The sequence below is a fragment of the Cajanus cajan genome, chromosome 1 (assembly GCF_000230855.2).
Source record: "Cajanus cajan strain Asha chromosome 1, NIPB_CcT2T_4, whole genome shotgun sequence".
Taxonomy (NCBI): domain Eukaryota; kingdom Viridiplantae; phylum Streptophyta; class Magnoliopsida; order Fabales; family Fabaceae; genus Cajanus; species Cajanus cajan.
The window spans coordinates 30,165,455-30,177,990 of NC_138517.1; the positions used below are offsets into that span (position 1 = coordinate 30,165,455).

Consider the following 12,536-nt stretch of genomic DNA (forward strand, 5'->3'; position numbering starts at 1 on the left):
TTGATTGAAATGCATTGCATCACACAAAAAATGTGGGGGCGAGCAATTTTTTCCCAAGTGGTTGAAGATATAAGATCGTTCATAACAATGGAAAAATGCACTAAGGATTTTAGTAAAGTCAACTATGCATGTATCCTAGTTAAGACATCTACAATGCAATTGATTATGCAAAATAAGTGGATAAAGATCAATAAGAGGAAGGTCAATGTAAGCCTAGTGGAATAAAACAACCCAATGGTGCTCAACTGCACATGTAGATGCTAGAAATCACATTTATCATATGGAGAATCAATAATGAGGGATATTGGCGTGGAACTAAGATCTTCAATCTTGGAATGACTTGGTGATTCACTATTAAATGAAAGTGATATACAAGATGGGCCTATGGAGGATGAGATTGGAAATGGAGGTAGACAAGGGTCAAAGAGTGTAAAGTAGTCAATATTCAAACCAATAAAAATTAAACAAGGGCATAAAAAGGGACAAAAAAGGTCATGACGAGGAGGTACAAGGAGTTGATCAAAAATAAATTAACACAACAATTGGGCTGTGCAGGATGGGTGGCATAGATACATTAGAGACATATTCTGCAAAAGTCGATGAATCAATAAGAAAAGTCGATGATTCAAACAAATATAATTATGTTGCATAATGGGCAAAAAAAATAGGTATGCTCAAGTGAAAGAAAGGCTAGATGCGGGAAACACAAGTATCATTGAGGAGGGGGCTTATTGTTGTCATTGACCTGCTTTGTGCTTGAAGATAGTAAATTATGCCAAAATGTCAAGGCTAGAGAGTCAGGAGGTGCCAAAGATAAAAGAAAACAAAAAAGAAATGGGCTTGAAACAATAAAACATTGAGATGAAACAATAAAACATAAGACTCACCAAAAGAAAAGGAATTGAGATGTAAAAGGAATTTGGGCAAGTTAAGTGGAAAAAATATATACACAAGGGATACAAGCATCAAATAGTCTTACCAAATGACATCCCAAGTGACCCAACTAAGCATACATGGGAGGCAATGCAAACCTAAAGCAGGGACATTGTTGAAGAAACGTAGGAAGGTATTAATACAAAAACACAACTGGGGGAAGAAACAATGGGAGTAATTAGAAAGATATTTGCTAGAGGTTAATGTATCATAAACAAAGCTCCAAAGGGAGACTTTGAAGTGTACTCTAAGACAACATTAAGAAAAAATAAAGACAAACCTAGTGCTTTTTCAGCAACTCACTCTTTGATAGTAACATTAGAAGGTGTAATAATCTTTTCTATCTAAGGAATGATTTGCTATAAGCAAAACAACTATTGGAAATAGGAAAAAGATGGGTATGTCTTTTGAGGAGGAAGATGAAATCATTACAAATAAAATGGTAGAAATGGAGAAAGGGACAAACAACAAAATTAGGGTGTTAAAAAAAGGTCGATGAAGGGTGACAAGGATGTTTATAAATGAGAATCTTAGCTTATTACATAAGAGGACAAAGGAAGGCTTAAATGGAAAATTATTAAAGAGATATTTATGAAAGAAAATGCTCAAATATATTGTACACATGAAACTAAGAGAAGTAATGGTTAATATGACATGTTATGCATTATGGGGTGACAATAATGTAGAGTGGGTATCTTCCTCAACATATAGGTTACTTTGTCTTTAGTGTAAAAAAAGTTTTAAACTAACATACTCCTTTATGGGAATGGGATATACTGGCTTGGAGGGAATATGAAAAAAAGATGAAAATCCTATAGTGTTGGTCAACATTTATTGTCTAAGTGAATTAAGTAAAAAACAAAAAATAAGCATTTTGGGAGTATTTAAAAGGAAGGAAACAAAGAAGCAACACAAGAATACAGTATGTTCTAGGTGATTTTAACAACGAAAGACAAGAGAAGAAAGATTTGACCATATATAGAGTGATGTGCGGGACTTCTTGACAAATATGGAATTGGAAGACCTACTAGTGGTGAGGAAGAGGTTTACATGGTATAAAACAAATGAGATGACAAAAAGTATGATCAAAAGATGCTTAGGAGATGGAATTTGAAGGGTGTATAACTGCATGGATAAGGTTACACTTACTCTTCAATTTGAGATCCATTTCGATATTTTCTTTAGGAGGTATTGGGATGAAATTGTAATGTAATATATTGATTCATATAGATACATAAGAAAGGGTTCTCTATTGATTCAAACTCTATACACACGAGATATGGATAAAGATAGAAGGAAAAAAAAAGATTTAACATAATACATTGGATTAAAAACATAATGCACATAGAGAGGCAACCCAAACTTAATGCCTAACTTTCTCTATACACAATGAAGGAGACTCTGTTTCTACTGGGCCTCGCATTGACGCAACCCAAACTTCAAGCATAATGCACATAGAGAAAGTTAGGCATGACGTTGCTGCAACCCTTAACTCAACCGCTAGGAGTTCTTTCCAAGACCAGTCCATAACTCAAGCATATGTTGACCATGATGTGTTAATAAGTGGCATGTGTCAATCTTAATAGCCTTGTGCTCCTGCAACCCATGATATCAATTCCCAAGCCCAAACAACATAGGATCAAAATTTTTTATGTAATTTGGGTTGTGATGGGTTCGGTACTTTGGAAGTAGATGAAAATATGGGTGGAAATATTGGGCTAGAAAAAAATAATGAGACGGGAGGTTCCCAAAACATGGTATCGTAAAGCTTCTCACCACCAATAATGCAAAGGAGGGATATGTGTAATGCAAACCATGAAAGTAACTTGCTATTACAAAATCTCTATTTGCCACTACCGACGAGAAGGTGGTGCTTGATGTTCAAGGTAATATGTTTCAGTTGTTAGATTGCAACCAGTGTGATGTTCCTGTTGCGGAGATTGACAATGTGAAGGATTTGGCTTCCTAGGGTGTTGGCAATAAGTAAATAGGAATGGTTAACAAAGTCAAAAGGAGAAGGGGAAGACCAAAAAAAGTAATAGATATCCCTAATCAAGTAAGTGTTTTTGATCTAGTTTATGATATGTTAGATCAGGATCCTTTAAAAATTATTGAACATGTCTGGGAAATGGGAGTGCAATTGGGAGTATCTATTGATGGTAATGCTCAGATTATGATTGATAAATTGGTGGAAATGGAAAATAGGGATAGGGCGGCCAATGGTAGAGGGGTAATGGCAAGGGAGTGATATTAACTTGTGTTTCGGTAAACAAGTGCCTTTATGTTGTCATTATAATTGGTTCTTTAAATGTAAAGGGTATTGGGGGTAGGGTGAAAAAATTGGAGGTGAAATTTTGATTATGTCTGAAAGGATGGAGTTTATGTGTATTCAAGAGACCAAAAGGGAATATGTTGATAATATGATGTGTATGTCTCTATGGTAGTGATGAGTTTGATTAGGCTTTTACACCTTCACAGGGAATGTCAAGGGGGTTACTATCTATGTGGAGAAAAATAATTTTCTCAGTGCATGAAATTTTTTCTCATCCTAATTTTTTAGGTGTATGTAGGTGGTGGGGGTTCAGAAAAGATTTAATGTTGCATAGTTAATGTATACTCTCCTTGTGATCTACTTGGAAAGAAGGAGTTGTGGTAGCAGTTGTTGGATGTTAAAAGAAAAAGGGGGTGATATGTGGTGTTTCTATGGGGACTTCAATTCAGTCAAAAATGATTCTGAAAGAAAAAAAGGCGTTTCTAGTTTTTGGAGGAAGGATGAGAATACTTACTTTGCTAGTTTTATTGAAGAAGTTAAATTGTTTGATCTTCCTTTAATAGGCCTAAAATACACTTGGTATAAGGTGGATAGGAGTTGCATGAGTAGGTTGGACAGGTTTCTTATTTCAGATGCATGGTTATCTCAGTGAAGTTCTATCTCACAAAGGGGATTGAAAAAAGGTACTTCTGACCATTGTCTTATATTGCTAAAGCAGGAGGTGATAAATTGTGGTCCAAAACCTTTCAAGGTTCTAGATTATTGGAGATCTCATACAGGTTATGCTACATTTGCTCGTGAACAATGGGAAAGTCTAAATGTAGAAGGGGGGGGTAGCTTTTGTATTAAAAGAGAAACTCAAGGAATTAAAACAATAAGCTCCGAGTTTGGAATAGAGAGTCATTCGGGGAGCTGGATGGAAAAATAAATGAGGCAAAAGAGTGTTTGCACACTTTAGATGTTAAAAGTGAGGAAACTATCCTATCGGAGGAGGAGGTTCTTGAAAGGAAAGAATGGAAATCAAAGGTTGCACATTACCTGTCTTTGAAAGATAGTTTTCTCTTTCAAAAGTCACAACTTCAATGGTTGAAAGACGGGGATGTTAATACCAGTTACTTTCATGCTTGTGTTAATAAGAAACAGGCGAGGAATGTAATCAGATGCTTGAAGGTTTGTAATGAAACCTATCTTGAGTCATCCTCTATTAAGGAAGCGGTGAAAGGGTTCTTTGAATCACATTTTAAAGAACATTCTTGGCAAAGACCTTGTCTTGATGGTGCAGATTTTAAGTCTTTATCCCAATCAAAGGCTGATACTTTAATGTTACCTTTTTCTGAGGAAGAGGTGATGGTTGTCGTGTGGAATTGTGGAGGTACCAAAAGCTCAGGCCTTGATTGGTTCAAGTTTAAGTTTGTTAAGGACTTTTGAGACATGTTGAAATTGGATTTTTTTGGTATTCATGAATGATTCTTATATTAATGGAAAACTTGTTAAAGGCTCTAACAATTCCTTTATTGTTTTAGTGCCAAAGGTTGAAAATCCTTAGAGGGTAGATGAATATAGATCTATCTCTCTAATAGGTTGCATGTATAAAGTTGTCTCAAAAATATTAACAAATAGATTGTGTAAAGTGATTGGATGTCTAATTTTTTATTCTCAAACCACATTTGTGAAGGGAAGGTACATTTTTGACAGTGTTGTGATTGTAAATGATGTTCTTGAGGAGGCTAAGAAGGAAAAAAGAAGTTGTGTAATGTTTAAAGTTTATTTTGAAAAGGCCTATGACTTGGTTAATTGGGAATTTCTAAGGTATGTCATGGGCAGAATGGGATTTCCTCTCAAATGGATTAACTGGATATCTTAGTGTTTTACCACAACCAAAATCTCAGTTCACTTAAACGGTAGTCCAACTGCTGAATTTGGGGTCGGACGTGGTTTGCGATAGGGAGATTCCCTTGCTTCCTTTTTGTTTCTTCTTATTGCTGAAGGATTGAATTCTATGATGAGCAAAATTATTGATTCTAAAAAAAATTTAGCATATAAGGTTGGGCATGACCAAGTACCTCTTTCTCATTTACAATATACTGATGATACCATCATTCTAGGAGATGCTACTATAGAAAATTTCTGGGTTATAAAGGCAATCTTATAGTTATTTGAATTGGTGGCTGATCTCAAAGTAAATTTCCATAAAAGAAAGTTGTTTGGGGTCAACATTGATGAAGGCTAGCTATTATTGATGTCACAGTTTTTTAATTATAAAGTGGGTTCGATTCCCTTTTGTTATTTGGGGTTGCCGATTGGTGGAAATCCAAGATGTAAGCAGACTTGGGAACCAATTGTTCTAAAAGTTAAAAAGTCATTGTCCAAGTGGAAGAGTAAATCTTTTTCTTTTGGTGGTTGAAATATCCTCCTCAAATCTGTTTTGCATTCCATTTCGATCTATTATCTTTACTTTTTCAAGGCACCAAAAGGTACTCTTTATTTACTTGAATCTCTCTTTAAAAAAATTTGGGGGGGAGGGACTGTGAGCATAAAAAAATTCATTAGGTAGCTTGGGAGGATGTATGTAGGGAAAAAGCATGGTGGGTTAAGCATTGGGGATTTAAGAGCTTTTAATTGAGCCTTAATAGAAAAGTAGAGGTGATGTCTTTTAGTTGAAAAGGATAGATTATGGAATAAAATATTAGTTTCCATCTATGGTGATACCTTAAATGGTGGGGGGATCAAAGGGTCTTGTTGGTGGAAGGATTTATGGTCACTTGAAAATTGTGATTCCATTAAGTTAGGTTAGTTGTCAAACACATGTGTTAGAGAAGTGGGAGATGGAAGTGACACTTTATTTTGGAGGGATCTTTGGTGTGGAAGTGAACCTGATGGAACTACTTGGAGATGGTTGATGTTTCTTCAAGTTGAACCAAATAAATCCCTTCTTCACGGCAAGGTAAGAATGAAGGAGTTTCAAGCTTCATAAAAGCTTAAAAAAGCAACAATGGTGGTTCGATTTCTCTAGAAGGAGAGAAACTTGAGGAACCAAGCACAAAGGAGAAGTTCCTTTGTGAAGCTTCTAGGAGAAGGAGATTCTCCACGAAATTAGATACTTGAAAATGAGAGAGAATTCTAAATTCTATTTATCAAAATATGTCAAAAGTGATTACAAGAGTTGAAATTACAAATATATAGAGGTAGGTAGCTTAAGAAGCAAGCTAACCTTAACCATGGTTCACTAGGAATCATGGTAAGGTTAGTTGACCTTCTAGGTGAGTTTAGAAACTTGTGGAGCAAGCTTCTCACTTAGCTTGCTTGGGAAGCAAGCTAAGGAGAAGCTTGTAGCACAAGCTTCTCATCTCCTTGAAGGTTAGAGAAGCAATTCGATCAAAGAAAGGAGACTAGGCAAGGTAGGCAGATTTGGTCTCTTTTGGCTCCTTGAATTAATTTCAAAAATGTTTGATATGGTTTAGTTAGGTTCATCCAATGATGATGAAACCTAGATAAATCAAATCTATGAAAAATTAGGAGCAAAATGAGTCCAATATGTAAAATTTTGCCTAGGCCCAATTCTAGCCTAATTACTAGTCACACCCTCAAGCATTGCTAAATGCCACCCCTCTTTTCCTACTGAAAAAATAGAAAATGAGTGTATCAACAAAGGAGGTTAAATGGAGTTAAACTCTCCAAGTAACCCACCCTAGAATCAATATACAATGACTAATAAAAGAAACTAAAGTGCCTCACAAATACAAAGGCAAAAATAAGCCTATACAAGAGAACTATGTACAAGATATTTACAACTAGAACTATGCCTTCTCTTCATGATAAAGTGGTCCAAATTGAAGAGAACCTTGGGCTTGGAAAGCCCAATGGTCTTCAAGGTGTCCACTGGTCTTCAAGGTGGCCATAGTTCTAGAGATTAGGCCCTTGGCCCATGGTCCATCATCCCATTCCTCTTAGTTCCTTCAATGTATCGCCTCTTGGATTCCTTGGCCTTGGCCATAGTCTATCATCCCCTCCTTCTTGAAAAGGATTTGACCTCAAATCTCGAGGGTCTTCATGATTATTGTCCACACCTACAAATATATAATACAATTCATTAGAGGTGATACTATTAACAAATAAATGTGAAAGATATATCCTAGAAGGCATCCTTTCATGGAACCTAAAGAAATCAATGATACTAGACCTTCTAATATAATGAATAGGATCCTCTCCTAAACATAGACTAGATATATTACTAAATCCTAAAAATGTGCTAAAACTAAAACTATAGCACACTAAAGACTCAATCCTAAAACCTAGAACATTTTGCCTAAAGTACCTTATGTGGTAACCTAGGAATTTCCTAGAAAATAAGGAAAATACTACTAAGAAATTTCCTAAACAATTTTGGATTATATTATTTGTTAGATAGTTATGAAAAGAATTTGTCACAAGGAACCTTGAAGGTTCATATATTATATCCAACAAATAATATATTCCATAAATTGGGTGCATTATTGAAACAACTAAGGTAGGAAAAGTCCTACACAAAGGAAGGCTATCTACCTTGGGCACCACCAAGGAAGTAGCATGAGAAGTGGAACTAAGTGAAGTCCACTTCTCCTTCACCAAATCTTGAAGTTGAGACTCTTTTTCTTTAAAAATAATGGATTTATGAATCTCCTCCTCAAGACTAGTGACAGAATGAGGGCAAGAGTTAAGATCTTTATGGAGAGCTATCACTTCCACTATAGTTGGATTGTTGAGACATTTTAAACAACAAGAGTTTTTTCTTCACACAAAAATAGATTTTAAAAAAATAATATTTTTGAAGTGCTTAGACTTGGCACTTAGAGGTCTAAGAGTACAAATTGAACTATGGAGGGAGGTGAGCTACTAAAGAGCCACTTAATAACCAAGCCTCTTCAAGTAAAAATCTCTAAACCCCCTTATACTTTGCCTTGCACCAAAATGTTTTTACAAATTTTTTTTTCAAAAAGAAAAATAACAAGAAAGTGCCTAATGTGTACAATTAAGCAATGCAATCAAAACTTAAAGACTTGAAAACATAAATTGCTTGAAAACATAAATTGCATGAAAACATAACTTAAAACATAAATGACATGAAAACATAAAGACAAGAAAACATAAACTAGGCGTTTTAAGCAAGTAAACCTATGTGAGAGCTTGGAAAGTACCAAGGACCACTCTCACTAGTACTAAACGTATTACCCTAGTTTGAAAATACTAAGGAGAGATGGAAATGAACCAAAGGCATTCCAAAACACTCCTAAAAAGGCCTTGTACAAAAAATGAAAGAATTGGAAAAAATTTACAAGAAATGAAATATAAATTTACACCAAATGAAATGTAAATTCACACTCAAATGAAATGTAAATTCACACTAAATGAAAAGTAGTGGCTGCACCAAATTTTAGAAAACAAAATTTAGCTACTAAATTAGTGACAAATTTAGAGACGGATTTGGTTTTGAAAATTTTTTTGAAATGAAATTTCTATCACTAAATTGGTTACTAAATTTTCACAAAAAATTTTATTGTGTTTTTCCAAGCTTCTCCTTATTGCAGCAACCTCTCCAAGTGTATCTCTTCTCTCTTAGGAATAACCTTGATGTTGGTTATTCTTAAGTGTTTGATTCCCACCAAGAGTTTTCCACCAAAGAGAATAGCAATCTCCTAGGCGTCCACAAACACTTCAAGATGCTACCCTTGTACTTGGCTTTCCACACCTTCAAAGAGGCACTCAACACACCTTAAGTTGCTGAATTTATATAGGAAAAACTGAAAAAGCACAATTTAGAAAGGCTACACCAAATGGTAGAATTAAAGAGACAAGACTAGAAAGAGTTCCAAAAATTGACAAGCAAAAATTAAGGTACAAATAAAAGGCTAGCACACAAAGGAAAACCTAACAATGGCTCTAGAATGGATTACAAAATTAAAATCTAAGATTAAGAAATGAAAACAAGACACTAATCTCAAGTGTATAGGGCTGGACAGTTTTAGAAACATGCAACAATAAGCAAAAACCGAGAGCAAAACAACACAAAATTTTCACTCCTTTTGGCTTTTTTTTTTCTTTGGTTCTTTCTTTTGCAATTTTCTTCTCTATAATTTTCCTTTTCTTTTTCTTTCACACAACCAGGAGTTAATGCCTTTTAAACATTGCAAGAGACTCGAATTTAATAAAGAAAATTGTTGCCAAACATTTCAACAATCAACAAGAGGTATTCAAGTATGTGTGTGTTAGAAGTGCTCACACTTTTGCACAATTTTTGAGTAATATTTTAGGCCCACTTTTCCTTAATTTTTCTCACACTTTTAGAACACTTAAAACCTCTGTTTTCTCTGTTTTTAAAGCTTCAAAAATAAGCACAAGTTTCAGCCACACAAGAGATTCAAGGAAAACTTACTAGGAAAGTGTTTTTGAAATTTTCTTGACAAACTTTTTAAGGAAACATAATAGAAACCTAAATCTAAGAAATTTGCTAGAATTAATAGCAAATTAGGAATTCAAATATGTAAAACAAAAGCACATATAAGTCAGGTACAAAGAGTATATAAATTGCACAAAAACGAATTGACCAAAAACAACACAAAAACAAAGGTTAAACAAGCTAGTCTAGGAATTAATGACATGTAAAGGACTACACATGACTCTAGACAAAACACAAGATTATAAATCAAAAACACATGCTATTCATTATCATAATCCAATCATAGATTCAGGTTATAAGGAATAAGAGAAGACTCAACAAAATAAAAAATGCACAAGTTCATAGAAACCTAAAGCACCAAAACCGGATTGATTCAAGATTAATGGAACAAGAAAAATGTGAATCAATCAATTCTCATATGACATATAGGATCCATCAAAATATGTATTAAACCTAGATCCATACAGCAAACACAAGAAGACATGTAAAAGATGGAAGAGACAACACAGATTCACACAAAAGTTTAAGAACACATAACCTCAAAAGCACCAAGGTTCTAGATACCAAAACTGATGAAACTACTTGGAGATGGTTGATGTTTCTTCAAGTTGAACCAAATAAATCCCTTCTTCTCTAGACGTTCTTCATGGCAAGGTAAGAATGAAGGAGTTTCAAGCTTCATAAAGCTTGAAGAAGCAACAATGGTGGTTCAGTTTCTCTAGAAGGAGAGAAACTTGAGGAACCAAGCACAAATGAGAAGTTTCTTTGAGAAGCTTCTAGGAGAAGGAGATTCTATGAGAAGGAGATTCTCCACGAAATTAGACTCTTGAAAATGAGAGAGAACTCTGAATTCTATTTCTCAAAATATGTCAAAAGTGATTACAAGAGTAAAAATTACAAATATATAGAGGTAGGTAGCTTAAGGAGCAAGCTAACCTTAACCATGGTTCACTAGGAACCATGGTAAGGTTAGTTGACCTTCTAGGTGAGTTTAGAAACTTGTGTAGCAAGCTTCTCACTTAGCTTGCTTCCCAAGCAAGCTAAGGAGAAGCTTGTAGCACAAGCTTCTCATCTCCTTGAAGGTTAGAGAAGCAATTCGGTCAAAGAAAGGAGACTAGGCAAGGTGGGTGGATTTGGTCTCTTTTGGCTCCTTGAATTAATTTCAAAAATGTTTGATGTGGTTTAGTTAGGTTCATCCAATGATGATGAAACCTAGCTAAATCAAATCTATGAAAAATTAGGAGCAAAATGAGTCCAATATGTAAAATTTTACCTAGACCCAATTCTGGCCCAATTACTAGTCACACTCTCAAGCATTGCTAAATGCCACCCCTCTTAGATTATATATACAAAATTTTAATATAAATAAGAGAACATACTCATAAATAAAGTTTAATTTAAGTTTTATAGTTATAAATATTTTTATTTAACTTTTGTATATGTTATTTTTTCCTTTTATCTTTGTTGTCTATTTTTAAGGAAATTAAAAGATAAAGTGTATGTTTATAATATATATATATATATAAAGATTAAAATAGATCATTTTTACTTATAAAAATATAAAATAAAATTCATTAAAAATGGAGGAGAAAAAAATGTAAACATTCAAAGTGATACTTAAATTTGAAAGATGCAATGTCCTGAAACTAAGAAAATATAAAAGACATTATGAAAGTACAAACTTATAATTATACTGGTATAACTTTTACTAAGTATTATATTGATTAAATTTGTAAAGTTAATTGTTAAATTGAAAATTTTTTACTCTTAGATTATATATACAAAATTTTATATTGATCCAAGATGATTTGATACTTCATTCTTATAAAATAAAATTGACATAATATATATTTCAAAATATACTAAAATATGAATATTTTGATTACTTTCAAGTTGTTATTCAATTTTAATAAAATTTGATATAAACATATAAAATGATATAAAATTTCAATATAATGGTTAGATTTACAAAATTCACATTTAATATAAAATTATCGAAGAGTTTAATATTAATATATATTAGAAACTAAAATAAGAGTAAATAACTGAATTTAAGAATGTATTTATATCCTATTAACTGATTTAATATTTTTTAATTTTCGAAGCTAAAAAATAATTAAATAAAAAAAAAAAAGAGAGAAATAAGAAGAAGGAAAAGGAGGAGGATAAAGCGTTGAGTGTGAAGAGTGAAGAAACCCTAAATCCGAAACAGTATAAAGCATACCTCATTGGACGTTTCCATTATAAATGGCGTTGCGCTTCTCGCTTGAGTCAGTCACACAAAGAAACAGCGAAATGAAATGAAATAACGCCTCTTTGAGTAGCCCTATGGGAATCCCGTTCCATAAGCGGCTTAGTTAGGAGGCGCAAATCAATCGGAACCAAATTCACTTTTGCTTCCATTCAGAGAAAGGCCTTTTGAAGGGACTTTTGTCTTCTCCTCTCACTTGTCCCTCAAGCACCCTTTCACATTCCTATTTCTTTTTTCTTTTTTCTTTTTTCTTTTTTCTTTTATTTTTTTTTATTTGCCTTCAGAATAACCAATCGGTCCATCAAACGCTGCCGTTTGGATCAGACAAAGGCGCACATTGAATCTTAAACATCCGAACTTGTTTGAGGGTGCGGAGCGCTTCTTCTCCTGTTCCTTACCTAGATATGTTCGGATATTCACATTTCTTTTTTATTTTTTATTTTTCGTAGTTTCTTATGTTTTGTAGTTCATTTCGGAAATTACTTTAATTTGAATTGTTATTTATTTTGATTTTTTACTGAAAGCCTCCACCAGAAAGCTGAAAGAATTTTAAAACGTTGAATCTTTCGGTTCGTTTTGAGGCTGAGAGCAATAGGGTTTAACCAACCCGCTGAATCTTTGAAGGAGAGGAACAATTTCTTGTTTTC

The 12,536-nt window shown here is 33.8% G+C and overlaps 2 non-coding genes across 2 annotated transcripts; both read left to right on the forward strand.

Annotated features, from left to right (window-relative positions):
* The first annotated feature begins 11,984 nt into the window (after window positions 1–11,984).
* Window positions 11,985–12,112, forward strand: LOC114916271 (small nucleolar RNA U19). The gene has a single exon (XR_003804661.1). It is a non-coding gene; the product is annotated as a small nucleolar RNA U19 (small nucleolar RNA).
* Window positions 12,113–12,162: 50 nt separating this feature from the next.
* Window positions 12,163–12,307, forward strand: LOC114916275 (small nucleolar RNA snoR138). The gene has a single exon (XR_003804665.1). It is a non-coding gene; the product is annotated as a small nucleolar RNA snoR138 (small nucleolar RNA).
* The last annotated feature ends 229 nt before the right edge of the window (window positions 12,308–12,536 follow it).